This window comes from Ixodes scapularis, unplaced genomic scaffold, assembly GCF_016920785.2.
Source record: "Ixodes scapularis isolate PalLabHiFi unplaced genomic scaffold, ASM1692078v2 PGA_scaffold7__128_contigs__length_106722199, whole genome shotgun sequence".
Taxonomy (NCBI): Eukaryota; Metazoa; Arthropoda; class Arachnida; order Ixodida; family Ixodidae; genus Ixodes; species Ixodes scapularis.
In genome coordinates this window covers 38,134,703-38,155,221 of record NW_024609882.1, presented here as the reverse complement: position 1 = coordinate 38,155,221, position 20,519 = coordinate 38,134,703, and the positions used below count along the sequence as shown (strand labels likewise).

Genomic DNA, 20,519 nt, shown 5'->3' with positions numbered 1-20,519 from the left:
CGGGACATATTTTAGGAAAGGCGCCCGCTACCCCTTGTCTCCCCATGGCGCCGTCTTTACTTTTCGAGTTAAACGCGGCTTCTGTGGACTAACGGCAGAGCTTTCGCGCTGCTTTGCAGGAGCGAATATGTGTGTGTGTCGAACGGAACAGAGGCGGGGCTCGCTGGTTTGCAACTGCGGCTTTGAACCCTACCTAGGGACTTGGGGAAAACGAGCCCTTTCAAAGATGCCTGTGCCCGTTCGAGTGAACACTGACTCCCAAACATTTATGCTGCAGTCGTAAACGGCCTTTAGCCCAGTTGAGATTCGCCGACCGGACAACCGCTCTGCCCCATCATATCTCTGCACCTGTCCTCTCGACCCTGACGAATGAGCTAACTACCCAGAAACAAGTAAGTGTTCCTTTCATACAGAAAATATCCAGACGAAGTGCAATTGAATATAATTTGGAAGGATCCAATGCTGGTTTAAGGTCTTATCTAAGTTTAGAAGTTATGGTTGCCGAACTGCAACATGCTTTCGAAAATATTCAACAATTATTCACTTTCGTTCTCTCGAGTTGCATCCAGAACACGTGAAAACACGAGTTTGGGTTGGCAATGCCGCATTTGCTGCGCCCTGGACATTCCAAATATACGGCGAACAACCGACGAACTTGCCTGGCAGCGTTCGTTTCGCTCGCTGAGTTAACAGTGTTTTGACGCCGCGAGCAGCGTCGAAGGCGCCGGGCCATTTTTGTCACTTGTTTGCAACATACTCGCTCCATTGAAGCAACCGGCGACAAGGAAAAGTATGTTTTAAAACCACGTTCTGCATTTTGGCACTGAATATAAAGTTCTAACTACTATGCCAAGCTTAATCTCAAAGAACAACCGAGTTTTAGATTAAAACGTTTTTCGCATTTCATTATAGCTGCATGAGCTTCCTCCGTATAGTTGGCAAAGGTTGACTCTCCGTACATGCTCTGCGGGTGTAACGAGAATATATAAATATTCAAGCAAAAGGAGCCCAAAAGTTGTAGCCCCGCCGGGGATATCTGAGCCATCAAGTTACACTGTCTGCAATTGTCACAGCCGCTATAGCACCAAACATTCATCCCCAGTAGTTAAACTTCTTTTTCTATTTCTAGCGCGCTGCCACGCGAATGGAGTAATCCCGTTTCCTATGAACTACAAAATTCCTTGCGTTATGGTGTTCAGAAAGGATAGTGCCACCACAATTTTCTAGATACTTACCTCTCGTGGTCACCCGAAAGGTTTTAATTCAAAGAGTTCATCCCCGACAGGTAAACCGATACAGAAGCTCTCAAGATCTATATTAGGTTATCAGTGTTTATTAAAAACGATAACTCCATAAAAAATATAAACACCCCCCCCCCCCTTCCCCAAAAAGGAGGTCTGGATCCGCCCCTGCACGTACGTGACAGTGTGCAAGGCGAAGCAGAGACCCTTACGCCTGTGCGTCTGCTTGCCTGCCGCCGGGTACATTAGAGTCACAAAATGATATCCAGAAAACTAAAGATGTAACAAGGACATAAAATGATGACAGTGAAGCTAAATACAGGGTGAGAAAGCTGAAAGTTTGCGCCAGCTTAAATTAAAGCGCAGTTCACACCCGCAACCGAGTAGGACGAAGAGAGACAAGACCGGCCCCAAGCCCCCCCGCGACGCCTTATACGACCAGCTGCGCAGCAGTGCATCCGATCCCAAGACGTCGGAAGAGGCTCAAAAACCGGTCCCACCTCCTCCCGTCCCACTCCATTGCAAGTGTGCGAACGGCGCCTAACCCTGGCTCGAAGACATTTGTGCCGCGAAGAGATCTACAGAGAGCCTGGGACTCCTCATGCGCCTTGGGCAGAGGACTACCGGCAGCCAATGGCATGGTCCAAAAGTTCCTGATAGCCGCAGGCAACAATGATTCGCTGTGTCGCGGAGTCTTGCCACGGAGTGGTTGGGGCTGCCCGGTCCTTTTGCTGACGCGTACGATGGCGGACAGTCTGTTGCCAGGAGGTGACCCGTCGTTAATCTGCCGAATCACCTTGCACGCTGACTTAAAACCCGACCTCCTTTGCCAGAAACACTAATAAATTTTCACCTATGTTTTTTTTTTTTTTTTTTTTTTTTTTTTAGGAGTGGGGATTAATGGTTTAGCCAGGAATTTTCTTTTTTTTTTTTTTTTTCGGGTGCGGGGAGAGGGGAAAGGAGGCTGAAGCCTCACAAGACCCCTCCCACTTCTCCCCTGGCTCTGCCGGGGAGAGGGGGTGGGAGGCAGGCAATATTTAATGGCAGTGTCTGCGTCGACCCGGTCTACGCAACGCCCAGCGTTAGGTAGACCCAGAATTCTGATTGGCTATTAAGAAAAAGTCACGTGTCTATATAAATTTAGTGAATTATTTTGTTAAGTTTATTTATATAAATTTTAAATTAGTAGAAATGAAATTATATTAGATATATTAAATGCATTCTGAGATAATTATTATATGCAATGTCACGTGTTACATTTGATGAGAAGCGGGAGAATCCCTTCGTTTCCCGCGTTTTGACCGTTGTTTACCTTTTCGGCTCCTGGTGTTCCTGCAACCTTCGCAAGTCCACCTCCATTTGTCGTGAATCCCCGTTTCGGAGCGTTGATTTTCCCTTCTTGGTGCCTTGTTGATTTTTTTCACGTATGTATTTCTTTCGCGAGATTCCGATTGCCTGTGTATTTAGCCCAAAACTCGGTGTACCACGTGCTTTGATATCTGGGGTTTCCGTGACTGGGGCAACTGGGGTTTCTTGTGGAAAGACCTTCGGCATTTTCCTATTGAAACCAGACGTGGCTGTCGAGATTCAGTCGATTCGTTCTTTTTGCGGCGATTAAGCGTCTGTTCGTCATGACTGCTGGATTGACGGTCATCCTCCCGAGGCAAAGCAGCCCGCGGTGGACGTGCCGAGGTTCTGCGGGAAAGAGCAAGGATGACCGGGAGACAAACACTTTCTGCAGGAGCCGCAAGGCAGGCCATGGTTTCATCGAACAGCCGGGAGTGGAGCGGGATGCTGAAGGATAGCGGCGCTCACTTCAGTGAGGTCAGTCGATATGTTGAAGTTTATTTCTTCATCTGTCATTTGATTACTGCAGCACACCAGCCTCGTTCTGAAAATAAGGATGCAGGGGTAAACGTTTGGCAAGCAGAGGCAGTTTGTGTGCTATATAGATCAACATGAAATATTTGCAGTGGTATGCTCATAGGTTTAGCCTCTTGTCCAGTTAAGACCATAACATGCTCTGCATGCTGACATTGTTGTTATATCTTTCTTATGTTGACAGCTATTTTGCTTAACATACTCTTTGTGCCATCCCTACGAAAGCCCCAACAGAAGGGTGGGCCAGGTAATGGGCGAAGTCACATAGATCACTTCCCCCAAGCCCTTAATCTAATGACTAACAAGCCTACCTTCACAACTTTGTGCTCGAACCACAGTTTGCTCTTGCAACACCGGCCACGGGGCAACCATTGCCAACTGTACCACCTTGAAGCCCCCTTTATGTTTCAAAAGTAGCGCAAGGTGCGCCGATGCACGAGGTACGTGCTACGTGTAGCCCTTGGGAAGATCATGGCAGCACAGCGCAGCACTGAGCTAAATTTCAGCCACCATGTTCTTCCCAGAAGGTGGTGCGCGGCACAAGTCTCGAGCATTTCCACAACAATGAATGGTGCCGCTTTTCCCAGGATAGAGGGGCTTTACACCAGCTACGAGCCATCGGAGCCAATCCAAGGCCCTGTGAGTGTTAAGGCTGATCCACACATACAGCGGAGCGCTCAGTTAGCGCTTCATGAGCGCTGGAAGCAGCGCTCGGTTGTTGCTTTAGCAGCGCAGTGCAAGTGCGCTCCTTGTGCCGTGCTTGCTGCTGCGAAGCAACGCATGCACGGCGATTCCGTTGTTATTTTTCCTTTGGCATTGAAAGAAGAGGAAGTAAAAGAGACGCTCTCCAAGCAAAGGGTCGGGCAAACAATTCACAGTCATGGACTCTGAGCAACTAATTGATTGGGTACGACCTTATCACTTTCTATTCAACATGCGTGATCCTGGTTTCAGAGACACACAGTTAAAAAATAATCACCTTCTAAAGAGCTCTGTGTCCCAGTCCCTCGGCCTGGGAACGAGGTTCACCGGATACCCGTCGATATCTCGGTGGCGAAAGATTTCGTGCACTCAGAAGGCTGAGCGTTAAGTCGTCCACACACATATGCACTAATTGCGTATGTAAGGGCATTTGTCGCCTTTCTATTTCAGCATCCAACATGTCCGTCATGGTACTGTTGCACACCCAACCACAGGAACCTAACATCAGTACACATGTTAATCTGCAGCAATAACGGTCGTACAAGGAGCGCTACTAAAGTGCTGATTGCGCGCTATATTAGAACTAAGTCACGTGCAAGGAAGCACCACATGAGCGCTCTTTGGAGCACTTACGTAGCGCTAACTTAACGCTCCGCTGTATGTGTGACCAGGCCTTTACTTGACCTTGAAGAGGGTGACATGCGTAGAGCATATCAAGTGCTACGTTCGCAGAGCTGGGTTGGCTGAGGCGGCTTGGAGCATCCGCTGCGGTGGGACGTGATGTGAAACAGAATGTAGACCTGTTGCAAAAATACACATTGATGCTATAGTTGTTGAAATAGGGGAAGTACTCTCACTGTCAGCGGACGAATTTGCAAATGTGGGTGCTACCAGTAAGCACTGTAGAGAATGGACCCTTTTCCTGTTTTCCGGTTCGAGAGTACAAAATGCATGTGTTGCTAGGCTAGGTGGGAACAAGGCTGCCATTTTGCTTGAAGCAAGGGCACTGTGCGATTCACAGTGGCAATGCCAAAGCGCTGTGTTGCGTTCAGATGACGGCATCGGCACCAGCCGGGGGAGGGGGACGAGTTTTTTTTTCGGTTTTCTTCCGAGAGATTGAATCTTGATGGAAGAGCGGCGTGAATTCGCACGGTTATAATGTACTAGATTCTAGTACACCATAGCACGGTGAAGGGGATTGACTTGTCAGGCCCTTCAAAGGCTTGGGAGGCAAATAAGCGTACCCGACTACTGTAAACAACTTAATTGTTCGCAAATTTCTTGACTTAAAAATTTCTGCAAAAAACGCATCCCACCAATATATGGTAAAGAATATATAGCTCACCACTCCTCGCAAAATTTTCTGCGCATGAAATATTCTCCAAATTTGCGAAATATTGAGGCCGCAAAAATAAAGTTGTTCACAGTATGTGGAGCTAACTAGTCGTGGTTCAATAACATTAACGGCACTTTAGAAAAGCACTTCAGAAAGTTGCACAATTGTTACAATGATGCTTCATAAGACAAGAGAAGCATAGGTATAGACCCTTTCAGGCAACATTTCATGGGCGCCGGCATATTGACGTCACGTGACCCTGCCGCCATAGCCGACCTTCAGTTTCTCACCGTTCCCCCGCGTTGTGTGCTGCACAGGCCACTACCGGAGCTTTGTTTTCGTGTTCTTTCACGTTCCGTGTTGAAATTGTGTGTCTTTTCAACATTGAAATTGTGTGTCTTTTCGATATTTCGGGCTTTTGTTTAATCATTTGATATCTATATTTCAACACAGCTCTTGTATTTTCGTATTTATGAAATGGAATCGGACAGCGAATGGATCGACGATAAAAGATTATGATTTCAGAGACCACATAAGTTCATCCCGTTCTGGCGTTTTTCTCGCTAATAAAGGGCAGTCTACACCATTGCGACATATGCAAATTTCAATTGACGCAGTAAGGCTATCCAGTCGTGCTTTCCGCTGCATGTGCACACTTGTTTCTGTAAAGATGACCAGCATGTAAGCGATTTAGCTTGCGACGAGACGAGCGGTGGCGACGACAAGAGTCAGCGGCGAGCGACGGAGATTTCTTATTGTCGCTTGTCGTGCTACTCGGTTTTTGGGTTTCTAGAAAACGTCGCTGACCGTCCTGGTCGCTTGCTTCGTCGTTTCCGTGCGGTTCGCCTCGTCACACGACTGACCCAGCCACAGCGAAGCGGGTCACCGTCGCTTGTCTCATTGCTTGCCAAATCGCTTGCATGCAGTTTATACTTAAAATCGAGGCACCAATGGTTCAACGTTGTGTGCTTGTAAATTAATTGAGTATAAACCACATGTAAGCGCTTTGGCGAGCAACGGCGACCCGCTTCGCTGTCGCTCGGTCATTTCCATTTCTTTTACAGATTCACTGTTTTTTGTGTGAATTGGTGTAGTCATAACCAATTTAAACAAAAACCACGGAATCTGCAAGAAAACATAAACCCCGAAATAAAATACCCCCGATTTCGAGAAGAAAAAAACACAGAAAATGCGGAACCCTAACCATAGCCTTTAGTAGGAAGAAACGACAGCAATAACAACAAGCGTTGAATGAGGAGGGCTCAGCTCAGCCGGGAACAGACTTGCATCATCAAGATCCGAAATTCGGTTGTGTGTATGTCTATACAGCCTAGAACTTGGTATGCCTCAAAGGGCGACGAGTCTCCCAGCTGTAGATGAGCAATTTAGCGAGTGCAGTACAACCGCTAGCTTGGGGTAACGTGCACCACCCAGTAGTGATACACCAGGCACGTAGCCAGGGGTAAGGGGGCCCATGGGGCCTGGGCCCCCCCCCCCCCCCCCCCCTTCCTGAAATCTTCCATTTTGCTGGGGTCTCCCCTCCCGCTCATACAGCATTTTGTAATGGGCGGCCGCTGACTTTCCTTCTTCATCAGAGTGGAAAGGCTGAAAGTTTTAAATTCGCACCGAACCTGAGCACACTGAACGTAGTAACTTAATGAAACTTTTCTTTTATTTGAATCTAACTTTATTCTAAAAGTAATAGGCAAATTCAAATTACAAAACAAGCAAAAAAAAACACCTCCTTCATGACGTCTTTCGTCGCTTGAGTGGCCGTGAACTAGAGGAGGGGTACCGAGCTCAGCGAGCGCTCACCGCTGCTGCACTCCGCGTCAACGGCTCGAGAGGACACCACTAAAGCATGTTCTGGATAGGTTGTATGAAGTGGGCAGCCAGGGCGGCTCGCATTGCATTTGCTGCGAGATTAAACACTAATTTGGTATGACACTTCATTGGCCACGAACGACAGCAAACACGGGATAAAGATCAGTTCAGTACAGCAGCCACTTCACGCTGCCATACTTCCAAACCTGCTCCGAAGGCCTTCGGAACCGGTCGGATCCTCGACCGCAGTGGCGCCGGGTACATTCGAGACCTTTCTACGCTCACTGCTATACTCTGTTTCACCTTATGATGTACCGCAAAAAAGGCTACAAGCACGAGCTCTTTGCTCTGGAGCACATCTCAGCGGCACAAGCTCTCGTGACTTAATTAAGAGTGGCTGCCAACACTATGAGCTTGCGCTTTTAAAAAGAAGCTTTTAGCGGCTCTGACCAGTATTAAGGCGAGGACCAAACACAAAACTTTCAGCACCGCGGGTCGCCTTTGTAGGTAGAGAAGGTGCCCACGTCGTCCGGTTAAAATATGACGCATTGATATTTAGTCATTCTCTCCGTGCCCGCTGGCTTGCCCGAACACCAAGAGATGTGGAAACCGCAAAAAAGGTAGATGCTTAAATATGATTGCAGGGCCCCTTTAATGATACCTGCAATATTACATAACAGCTAGATGGCAGGACAATCAATCAAATGCTTGGCGGAATCCAAAAATACATATATCTGTCCCCTACTATCAATGCACTGGCTGCAATCGTGAAAGACGTCAATAATCCATGTTGTTTTTTTTTTTTTTTTTTACATGAGGTAGTTTTATGTTATTTTTGTGTCAACTTCAGCTTGTGCGCCTTTGTGTCTAATATCTGCAAGATAGTATATGTGAAGCAAAATGTATTAGTGCAAAGCACTGTTTCCTGACTAGTAATGTTATAAACTACTCTGGCATACCACTGCTAAAGGGTCAATTGCACTGCCAGTTTACCTTTTTATAGTAGAGTGAATATTTATAACAAAAATGAACAGGTTTTCAGTGACATTTCTAATACAAAAAAATCTACAACAGTGGTTTGTGATTATGATCAAAAATTCTTCGAGCACTATTTTTATGTGAACTAATGTGCTATTTTGTTCAATACTTAATGCTTTCGCTCGGTACGAAAGCATGCAGTTGCTATTCTTAATGTTCATAAGATGACGTTGCCAGCATGATCAACACATGAGTTTAAACCTGGGTTACAAATGATGCGACGAGTTAAATATTTGTGTGAATTTCCTTTCCTTCCACTTCAAAATTAGGGATGACCTATATTCGAATATGTTTTTACTCTCAACAATTTTGATTACTTGTTGAATGTTCAAACTAACTTGTAAATTCGCTTTGTTTAGGGGATCATTATCCAAGAGTTCTTGTTTTTAAAAGTAGTAACACACTCCTTAGTGCACTGAAGTGGTGTATGTCTGTTCCACGTGGTCTAAAATGGATGGTCGCGGTGCTTGTACTGTGACAATTCTTTTCTCTTGCAGCCCAGCTTGAACCCCACCATTGGCGTCCTGGGCACCACTCTGAATAAGCTGCTTCAGTTGTGACTTGTAGCACAAAGTTTCTGTCACCCAGTTAATCGTCATCTCTGAACCAAAGGCATTGGTCCTGCCTGCTAGTCACCACTTGAATAAAAGTTGGAATGGTGCAGTGTGTTTGTGTAAATAAACTGTTGAAGCTTTGACATTTTGTTTTTGTAGGTAATGAGAATTATTTACTTTGAAAGATCCCATCCATCCATCCATCTATGATCCTTCATGCCATAAAGTATGTACTATTCCGAAAGTAAAATTTGACAGTCGGGCAGCTGCCGCTGGCCTGGAAAATTGTGAGGGCTCACGCCTGTAAACTACATGTATTGTTTTGTGAACCTCCTCCGACTCCCTTGTGTACCTGAGAACTTGGGAGGTCAGTTTTAAGTCGAAGGGGGATAGCCTATTTTTATTTACAAGGAAACTTTTGTACTTGCATATGCATTATGACCCATAGAGGCTGAACTCCATGGGACGAATATGCTGTGAAAAATCTGATTTTGCCCGGCGGCTTTTGTTCTGCGCATGGAATTGGCACAGTGGCTGCTACATCCCGCGCAAAGTGAGTATGTTGTAGGGCGACATTCTTCAGTTATTCGTCGCATGGGACTGGGAGGACTAAGGTTTTCATGTTCCAGTATAATAACAATAGTTATGTTCAACAGATGTATGTTTTAAAAGTAAACATTTTGGCAAAATTGTGCCTGGCTAGGTGAGTATTAATAAAAAGCTGCAGGTACACTAACCAGCTGTGTTCAAATAGCCCAACATTTCGCGGCCTACTTGTTCACGGGTGACTTATTTGGCTGGGAGTTTGTCTTTCTCTTCTCCTTGTCGCTGCCTTTAAATCTCTCCTTTTTGTGACACTTAGAAGCCCGTGAATATAACTGCTTGGGAAGGTTCGGGTTCTTTGTATGCTGAATATGCCATGACTCAAGAGTAATTTTTTCCAGGTTCGAGATGAACTGAAAAAACAACTTTTTATAGTTGTAGCTTATTCAGCATACAAAGAACAACCAGAACAGGTCGATCGGTACCATCCCAAGCAGTTATATCCACGGGCTTCAGGGTGCAACAAAACGAGGAGAATGATTTAAATGGCAGCGACAAGGAGGGTAGAAGTACAAACTCCCAGCGAAATAAATTGCCCGTGAACAAGCAGGCCACAAAACGTTGGGCTATATAAACACAGTTGGTTAGAGTACCTGCAGCTTCTTTTATTAGCAGATGTATGTTTAAAAAAATAAAAATATATATAGCTTAGGCTTCACAGCACATGCCTAGGCTATTGGGTACTTAAAAGGAAAACAAGGATGAAAATAGAAAAGGTGTGAAATGGCCAACTCAAGATCAAGTTTTAAAAAAATTGGATACAAATATTTGCACTTTTCCATTTTTTTTTTTTTTAAGTATGGCTTTCCACCAGTGTTAATTCAGCCTTTATTTCTCTATCGGCAAGTACTAGGCAAGATACAAGTTCTCACAATGCTGCCTCTTTGATAGTGTGCAAAGGCTAAAGCGATCAAAACTTTTTCCAAATTTAGTTATGCAGTTTTGCACCGTTTCCTACTTCGTTGCTTAATTAGGTAATTCTATTTCGCTGATTTTACACACTTGTCGCCCTCAATGAAATTAACACTGACCTAAGTCGGGGAGGAAAATAAAACCGGACACCCTTCGTGCTATGGGTTTTAGTTGGTACATACTGTTGGCAATCGGGTCATCTGAACACGGAAAAACGGGACACGAAGGAAAGAACTGGACAAACAGCGGTCCATTTGTCCAGTCATTTCCTTCGTGTCCCGTTTTTTCGTGTTCAGCTGACCCGATTGCCAACCCTACGTGCCTGCATAATTACAAGGGAGCTTCTCCCTTAGCAGGCAAGCACTGCGGGAAAGTAGCAGGGAGAGGGGCTCCTCCGTTGTTGTCCCAATCCCGCTGCTAAATAGAAAAAAAAAAAAAAAAAAAAAATGTGCGTGTAACTGCAATTTTTTTTTTTTTTTTTTTTTAATGTTTTTTGCATGAGTTGGTGAGTTTAGTATTTAGGAAAATCAGAAAGCTCCCATACAGCGGCCGTGCACCGCGTAGTCGGGCTTCTCTCCGGCGCGACGGGGAAAGTACGCCCAAGGGAACCATGGAACGTTTTTCTTCGTTTTAAAAAATCGACGTAGACGCTGGTGTGGATAATGCATAAGACGCTTTTGTTTCTAACTTTATCATTCTTGCAGAATCCAAACGCTGAAAAAAGTGCACAAAAAACTGAAATTTCATGTCGGATTTTATTTTCAGTGCATCAATCATCCGATATCGCGGTAATTGTTAAGTATACTTTGGGTGTCGAAAAAGGGCCCTCGTATATTTTTCGAGCTGAAATATACATTCATATAGAACAAACGTTTTAAACTAACCAGTTAGAAAATATTTCTCGTCCGTGTTATTAAGATAGGCCCAAATTCACCAATTATTTAGGTAATCTTTCCTTGTATATAATTTTTTTTGTTGTAGTTGTAGGGTATGTTGTTGTTACCCTCCGCGCACCCTTAACTTATTGAGACCGGAGTGGCTAACGGCGGCATCGACTTTATATATATATATGCCCATTTCTGACTCTTGTCCAATCGCTGGCTAGCTGAACAAAGCGACATGTCCGTCGTCCCAAAATTAGTCTACTCCGTTTGACCTTACGATGGGCCGCAGCTGGATTGACTGGGATCACTCGTAGCGTATGCTATGCTCTATGTCAACAGCATGCACTCATTTTCACCGAAAACCAACGCGTCTAAAGAGAACTTACAACCCTTCCACGCTTTCTAGAAACGTGAAGATGACATAAATTTCAGTCAATTAAGAAATATTTGCTTTTGTTATCTGAGGAAGTTGGCACAAATTCTACTATACAATGCAGCACACGTATATAGATATACGTATATATATATATTATACAATATCACAACGCAGTGCCAGCAATTTTTTGCGGCTTATACGCGGGGCCATGGGCTAAAGGTGCACCTCCCCGGGAAATATAATCGATTTTGCAGTATTACATAAGCTTTCGTCTGTAACAAAAATTTAAAATACGCTTGCTTGCGTGACTCATTTTTCAAAACAGGAAAATTGTCTAAATAGTTCTTCGGGGAAAAACAGGAGTCTCCAATGAAAACAATATTTGTTGTTTGCTATACTTTGATGGAATGCATTTATATGGTTTTCACACTGCCATACACCACTTTTGGGCCGTGCCAAGGCGCCCCGAATTCCACTCCCTCTCCTCCCATTCTACCCCTTACCCTGTCTTGCGTAAAAGCAACTTTTTTTTTTTTTTTTTTTTTTTTTTCATTTTGGTAAAACACTTGAGATTAGGTGAGATATGCAAGGCCATCACGAATCACACACACTTCAGCTAAAGCAGAAACCTAATACAAATGGCACTTTGAACAAGAACTCATCAACGTTTTATTATGATTATTTACTATCTCGAACGTGTTATGGGGAGTAATCACTGGCGGCCATAGCTATGTGCGCGACTGCTGAGCGCGTGCTGACGGCGAGCTTTTAATACGTGCACTCCGCACCATCAAGATTGCCGGGCTTATCAGCCTATTAATGTGAGCTCTTTCTGAGCATGCGCTCTAGACAGCACCCACAAATATGGCGTCCAGTGAATACCCTATACTGCCTATACTGATAAGGCGAGTGCGTTCAGCGTGTGTACCGTATACGTTGCCATGCTACTTGATGCTGGAGTAATTTGGCACGTGCTTCATCATGAAAGAATTGGTACATTACAGTGTTGTAGTAAAATACGTAATGTACGTAGGTATACATGACGGCGGCGGTCAGATGTATTTACAGACTACACAGCCTGTACTCCATCCCAAAAAGATCTGCAGTGCTGATCTTTGCGATCACGAGCGCGTGGTTTTGAAGTGTCTTTGACGCACGAGATTCTGCTGAGCTATGGTCACACGCGTGTGTCGTATTTACTGCAGACATTTGTGAGACGGAGTAGAGTAGTGACCATAATCCTCTGGCCCCAAATTTTTTTGAGTTTTGACAACTTTAGATTTAGATAACAGATCACTCATTTTTTATTATTTTGTATACACCGTGAACATTTCTTTTCCTTGCAGTTCGCACACCGTTTGGCATGCACATGTAATATATTTGTTTAGAATATTTCTATATTTATAATGTATATATTATTGTAGATACTATGTTCATAGTACCGCTTACCTGTCACAGGCAAACTAAAACCTTCAGCGTCAGCACCCTCTCCTGATGCATCCTTTCGTTTATACGGTACAGCGGGACCTGTCCTTGCCTGAATCGGAATTGGGCTGTCACGCTGTATCACCCAACGCGCAGCTCTACACTATAGTATGTGCGTATTCGTTGCCCCGGTATGCGATCAAGGGACGCGCCATCCCCATTTTAGCGTTCGCGCCCATGGCAGGTGCTTTGCACTTTCCAACGCGGCGAGCATGCACGTGCTGAGGTGGTGCCATTCTCTCTGTTCGTGTCCATGCTTACCAAGGCAAAAAACACGTGTTTGCTGGGTTGTGAATTTGTAGATAACATCTCCAGTGCTGACAAATCAGCGCGGGTGCGAGTGTGGTTTTAAAAAAGTGTCTTTTGTGCGCGATTTCTCGTGTAAACAAAATAATTCGGATGAGCTGAGGTCACTGGACAGGCTGAACTAGCCTCATGCACTTGTGGCATAAACTTTTTGGTTCTATATTATCTGTTCTTGTGGTGTATTGTCAAAACTAGCGTAGCTTCAATGTGCAGCAGCCCCGCACTGCTGCGAGAGCACGTGGCTTTGTCTATTACATTTCATTCGCATGCGTTCGCGCATGCAACTATCTGTGATGGAGTTGGAGCACTGTGGAGGCTAAGCTAGCTTTGACAACGTAGCACAAAGGAGACGCTGCAGTCCCGCCCTGCTATACTCTGTTTCATACTTAGTGTGCAACGCTCTCAAAGCTACTGGCGCGAGCATGGGGCTTGACCTCGTTGATCATTTGCACGTGTTCTCGCGCAAACAAAACCATAGATGAAGCCACGCGCTCGCGCCAGTAGCTTTGACAGTGTTGCACGCTAAGTATATGAAACGGAGTATAGCACTGTTGCAAGAAATATATGTGGCCACGTGGCTTCGTCTTGCGTCTTATTTGCACGCGCTCTTGTGCAAAGGAGGCGCCGTAGCAACACTCTATTTGCTCGCGCAAGTAGAGTGTTGCTACGTTTGTTGCACGTCTCAGCCACTCGCTCGCGCAAGTAGCTTTGACAGCTTTGTTTGAAGGTTTGTGTTTTTCCGTCCTCTTCTTTTCCCTTGCTGGCGCAGTCGGGGAACGGTCAGGGCATGGTGTGCCCCCGGGGAGTGGGGGGGGATCTGAGACCGAGTGGGCTAGCGCACACCAGCTCGGAGCACGTGGAGTGAAAGCTCGCGCTGCAGAACCCAGGGATCCTTGGTTCAATCCCCACCCCTGCCCGTTTCGAGCGGGATGAGCATCGTACCGGCGTGCGGTCGTGTATCACTACTGTGTGGTGCACGTATACGTTAAAGACCCCAGGCTAGCAAACGTACTGCACTGGCTAAATTGCTTATCTACAGTGGGTTACAATGTCGCCATGTTCTGGCAGGCTAAACTCGTCCACTATAAACAACTAACAACTAATTTGTTTGGTTTCCTGTCCCTGGGGAAGCTACGCTGGCTACGCCGCTACGTTCGCCTTGATAGCGTGGCGGGCGTGGCACGCTGACACTTCCAGCGCCCACTTGAGCTCTAGCGGTAGTCTGAAGCAACTATGCGTTGCTAGGAGGCGTTGGTTGTGTTTGTTGCTTGAAGCGATTTCAAGATGGCCGAAACTGAGTCGTCGCGGGATAGTCGATGCAACGTTCCAAAGTGGTGCTTACCGGTGTTACAATGTCACTCTAGCACAGCCTCGGCGGGATCAGCGAGAGCGGTACATTGTGGGACAGGCAGGTCGGTTTCATCACCGACCTGCCTGTCACCTGGCCACCTGGGCGTAAGACGTGTCTTTTCGATCGTCAGAGAACCAGCCGAACCAGTGCCACAAACCATGTCTTCGATCGACAGGGGGTTCTCACGCTGCCCAGTTACAAGCTGGACCGCAAGCTGGGAGACTCCAAGGCCCGCTTTCGTAAAGACCGCCGCCTGGCCAACACCGGCGCCAACCCCTGCGGGGGTGCTGGACTCCCTGCGCCGCCGGTAATTCGGCCGGCTCGTATGCAAGTATGGCACGCGAAGAACCCTCTCCAGGCGCTTGAGACCCCAGAAGTAAGCAGCCCATGGCAGCACCGCGAAGACCATCACAGCAAAGATTGCTGCTAGGCCTAACACACCATATCATAATCACCATCACTTTCATCTGTACATTACATCATGACATAATCACCATCACTAGACACGGCACCGCGGGCCTCCTTGGTACGGGCTTTTGCCTTTCTGCGGTGCCGCGCTCTCCTGAGCAAATAAAACATTAAACATCATGATTTGAAAATGCTGCCGGCATGCAGCAACCATCTCGTTCGAAGACTTCGTCGTGAGGTGCGAGTACTTGTGAAGTTAGCACCGAATAGCGCAGCGTAATTCATAGCTTCAACACGGCAAACAGAACTGGTATCTCGTGTGTTTCCTTCGTACTGTGAAGGTTAGGAATTACGCAGCACTATGAGCTTTGAACCACTATTCGCACACCCTATTTCTCGTGGTTTTGCCCACAGATCTTTGCTGCACCCCGCTCGTAACGTCCGCAGAAGGGCAGAGACGGTGTGTGTATATGTGCGTGTCCTTTTTACATGCCGCCTTCCTCCTTGTGTGTCTCAGGTTTGACTATGTTAACAAGTGCGACTTAGAGCACCGCAGCGGAAAAGTGCTTAGGAGAAAAAGGTAATTAAAATAGTAGCAGTCAGCCCGTTAGAATATGGTCTTTGAGTGTACAGTATAAACCCTGATGCGTCTAACCTATTTTAGACTGTCCGAAGAAATAAGTTTCCCAACGTTGTGTGCTGCGATTTGCTACAGAGGGGCATTAAGTCACTTGATCATGATCACGTGTAACGCAGCAACAGTGTATTGTAATGACTAGGTTTATTGCTACTGAATGAAACCACTAGGTCACGTTGCTCGAGAAAAAAAATATAAACTTGCGAAAGCAGGTGTGGCATGTTGATCATAAATAATATAAGAAAATATCGCGAAACAGTACTTCTCTTCCACTTGACTTTGGCAAAAAGTCATCTGTGATAACCCTGTCGCTCACCCTTTACTTCTTTAACATAATTTAAGAAGAAAAAAAACGAGACTGGGGCTGTTTCAAATCTTACCAAAATGGATTCGAGTTACTCTGGCAGATCGTATCACGTGACAGCACAGATTGAAAAACGCTGGACGCCGGTAGGTTTTAGAACGCCAAGGGTACGAAACCCTTACCCTGGAGTAAGATCGAGTAAATTTTGGAACACGGCCTTTGTTTCACCTTATGATGTACCGCAGGAAAGGCTACAAGTGCGAGCTCCATGCTCTAGGGCACATCTCGGCGGCACAAGCTCTCGTGCGTTAAGAGCAGCTCCCAACGCTATGAGCTCACGCTTCTTGCCTTCTCTGGGGTACAACATAAGGTGAAACGGAGTATACGTGGTGCAAGTTTGGAGTGAAAATATAAACGAAAAAACTTACTACATTCAAAAAAGAAAAACCTGCCTCGGACAGGCAGGTGCGACTTGGTCAAAGAGCTTCCTAAATCAAGGAGGTAGTATAGCAATTTTAGATGACCGAGCACATACGTCTTGATTGAGGCTAAGACGGCTCAATGCCTAAGAAAGTGGAACAGCACCCATGGTTAGCAGCCAAGAGGCAAAGCGTGCCGAGGCACAGTAGACTAGGGCTTGCCCAGTCATGGGTTAGCTCAAACAGGAAGCGGCGGGGGCCGCAGAAGGCCCAGCGGGGCCTTTTGTGACCCCTGCTTTTGCGGCCCCTGCGGCAAAAATGATCTTAGAATGTTCGTTAATTCCTGCCCGTTTTTCATTGCTCACATTGAAAAAATCTTCTACGATTCCCTACTCTGTTGGGCGTAATCTCATTTCACATGACAATTCAGCTTTTTTGCTTGTTAGTTTGGCCAAGGATGGAATTTGCGTAAATTGTTTGGAATTCAATAAGTGTAAGTCAAGTGCTTAAAGGGGCCCTGCAACAACTTTTTAACTGGTTTTTAATTTGCACCGAACCTGAGCGCACTGAACGTAGTTACTTAATAAAACTTTTCTCAGATTTTTCTTTATTTTAAAAGTTATAGGCAAATTAAAATTACAAAAACAAGCAAAAAATAGCCTTCCTCATGACGTCCTTGGTCCTGGCTTGAGTGGCCGTGAACTAGAGGAGGGGTAGTGAGCTCAGCGGGCGCTCACGGCTGCTGAGCGCCCGCACGCTACCAAACTGCCAAACCGCAAGCCACACCTGCTCACCGAAGGCCTTCGGAATGCTCGGAACCGGTCGGATCTTCGAGCCCATGCGACCGCAGCGCTGCTGCATACATCAGGGAAGTTTCTACGCTCGCCGCTCGTTGGTGCCTGATCCCACTACCCCTTTCTAGTATGTGCCGCCTTTTCCACCGCTGGGTGGTGGGTATGTCGACGGGTCATTCCTTGTTTCCATATTTTATAAACTGCATTCGTTTCTTTTCTGATCTAAAATACTGAACAAAAACTACTTTCATAAATAATTGAAATGGTTTGCACCACTTATATTTTGTATTTCGACTAGTAAAAAAGCTTTTAGCAGCTCTGACCAGTAGTAAGGCCAGAACCAAAAACGTCTTGATGTCGTCACATATCGAGCGCTTTCGGCACTGCAGGTCGCCTCCGTAGATGGAGGTTTTCGCGTCGTCCGGTTAAAATATGATGCACTGATATTTAGTTACTCTCTCCGTGCCCGCTGGCTTGCCCGAACCCCAAGAGACGTGGAAACCGCAAAAAGGTAGACGCTTGAATATGATTGCAGGGCCCCTTTAAGTTGGAATATGCCCAGTGACGATTTGTCAGGCCTATATATGATTGCCATATTGGACAACAATTTTATTATGGTTATATCTTTTGGCAACTTTCACCTCTTTCCATAAGGTGACTACTTTGTGATATGCTGTTTCTTTACAAATTGATTAATGCTGTAAATCTCTTATTTCTACTTACCATAGAATACCGTGCATCCGCCCGTTCCATATTAAGCGCCCATATCCAAATTTTTAAGATAGAAAAAATATGCACAGTACATTTATATGTAAAATTGATGATCGGACAAGTGCCCATCCCCCATTTTTTCGCGTTTCTCTCTAAATTTTGAGTGGGCGCTTGCCCGGTATTTTACGGTAGTAAGATTTTATTCAATGTTCCTTAATGTCTAACCAGGCTTAGGGCACCTTTTCATTCTTGTAATTTGCATTGTGAAACTCCTTTGTCTAGGATTCAGCAGGCATATAATAAATGCGACAATACATACCTTGACTTCTCTGCTCCTTTTTCAATGTAAAAAACAAAAAGAAGTCTCATGTATGCTAATTAGGATGTGACAATGTTGGTTTTCTTTTTATTGGATGGGTGAGTGCACCCCTGTTTAGGTCTAAGAGTTGCATGGAAAAAACGCAATAAAACCATGATTGATTGATAGCATGAATACAATTTTTGTCGGTAGACTGTAGCATTTTAAGCTGTAGTCTACTGAGAACATGTGCAAGATGCAGGAAGACCTCAGTTGTCGAGACCCTTTAGTGGAAAGAAATGGCTGTGGATGTAGAAGACAAAATAAACAGTCACTTTGGCTTTGCATAATTGTCATGATATTGTGGTGCAATATTTTTATTTCCATTGCAGAGATTAGTACATGTTCTGCCTCGTAAAGCCAGTATACCGATTTTACAATGTTCCGTATGCGAAAATGCTATCTTCCCCTCTCCTTCTCTCCCCTCGTGCACCCTTCTCCTTTTCTTCTCCCTCTCGCTCCTTCCCCCCTTCCCCACCAACGTTTGTTGGTGCAGAGTTTGCTGGCAACAAATATATGTTGTTGTAAACTGAAAGCTTGTACAGGTCTGTTTCGTCCTTCTGTTCGTTTTGTGCTTTCTTACTGTTCCATCTGTTCCAACACGCTCGTCAAAATCTTCTCGACTACTCTTTTTTTTGCATATCTGAGTCTGTCTTCAGTTCCTGTTTACTTACTGCCCTGGTGACACTGAGATAGCATGCTGGCCTATGATGAAACCTGTTCAGGTGGCTTCAGTGTACAGAGTTGCAGCCCAACTGCGAATTATTGTCAGATTTCCCTTATTTCGGGAGGTAGTCGGTTAGACTGTTACGTGCGAATAAACTTAAACTCTGCTGTGAAGGAATTGTTGGGAAATGGAGCCTTGCATGGGGGGCACATGGTCAGAAGAGGCACTGTCCCCAGTGACATACCTTTACACTCTTTTCCCTCCTCTTTGTATGTTTGTAACTTATTATTTAATGTTCATAACCTATATGAAACACACATTGGTTCTTTCTAGGGCTGGGCAATTGGTCGATTAACCTACCGCCTAATGCTTTAATCACGATTAATTTTTTTAACCGGTTGATTGGTAAAATTTTGACAGACCAAAAGTAAAAATGAAATGCTTTCACCTCGCAGATGGGGATGAGTACACCTATATGAAGGGCATATTTTCAGTGAAATTTTAACCTAAAGTAAACTGTAAAGACGAGACTTGTAAATCCAGACAAGTGCAGAAGTTTACACGTGTCCCGGCCACTTGAATGCCATGCGAGTGTCCGTTTGGTGCAGCAGAGACTATTGTGAACAATCAAAGGTGGCCGCTGTTGCCGGAGAATACGAACAAACTTCCTTGCCTCAAGCAGCTGAAGTAATAACCTGCGAGTGTGAGTGTCTCTGAACTGTACAGAACAACATATCGACGATGATTTGTAATTAAAATTGTATATTGCACCGTTTGTCACATATTAAGCGAAGGCCAAAAAAAAATATATATATATATATAATTTTGAGTTATGAACGAGACCAATTAATTAATTGAATGAAGGGTGTCAATCGGGTTAAAAATTTTAATCGACGCCCTGTTCCACTTTTTTTCTCTTCATGTAATGGCAGTCGCGGAAAATGTTTCAGAAAAACTAGCAGCGTTCACCCCAACCCACAGACAGAACAAGTGGCCACATGATCTAGAGCCAATTACCAGAAGCATACTATTTGGATTCACGATTTTGTTTTCTGCTGCAGATACCGGTCACCTAGATGTAGGCACGCATGTCCACCTTGACAGACTCCCACAGGAGCTGAATGCCCTTGCATCACTTGTGTGGCAGCTTCTCTATGCCCTGCTGGAACCACTTTTACAGCGGAGCTGTTATGGGCTAGTTTCCCCAGGATCGTGTCCCTCACAAAGAAATGAAGACACTGAACTCTGGACACCTACCACCATCTATGAGCGACGGCGGCAAGCCACCTATCTGGTTGCCGCCGTCGTTCATGGGTGGCGGCAGCCTTTCCACTTTGGCTTGCTGACTTGCAGCCAGCCGTTACTTTTCATTGTTCAGCTCCGCTGGTTTTCCTTCTTCACCACAGTGGAGAGGCTGAAAGTTTTTTTCTCGTCATTTGTCCACTTTTGCATATTGCAGTCATATCGGTTGTCAGAGTCCTTTACTAAAAAAAAAAAAAAAACAACAAAAAAACAATGACTTCTTTTTTTATTTTTTGAGTTTTACATTTACGCTTGGACAGCTGCTTACCGCGTATTAATGACTGCGAAATGCCACATTTTATGTGGTAAACACTGGGGGCCCGGGCAGGCCATACACGACTCGACATCCGGCTGGTTGTTTGACATGCCAAAAAGACTGCTGAACCCGATCAGACACCAACAATCACAGACTCACATGAATGCAGC

The 20,519-nt window shown here is 45.3% G+C and overlaps 1 long non-coding RNA gene across 2 annotated transcripts; it reads right to left on the bottom strand.

Moving 5' to 3' along the window:
• Positions 1 to 2,979: 2,979 nt before the first annotated feature.
• LOC121833333 lies at positions 2,980 to 4,902 on the bottom strand. Of its 2 annotated transcripts, none has more exons than XR_006076640.1 (2): positions 4,682 to 4,902; positions 2,980 to 3,132 (listed from the first exon to the last, which is right to left on the bottom strand). It is a non-coding gene; the product is annotated as an uncharacterized LOC121833333 (long non-coding RNA). The 2 variants fall into 2 exon arrangements; XR_006076641.1 differs by lacking the exon at positions 4,682 to 4,902 and adding an exon at positions 4,102 to 4,189.
• Between the last annotated feature and the right edge of the window lie 15,617 nt (positions 4,903 to 20,519).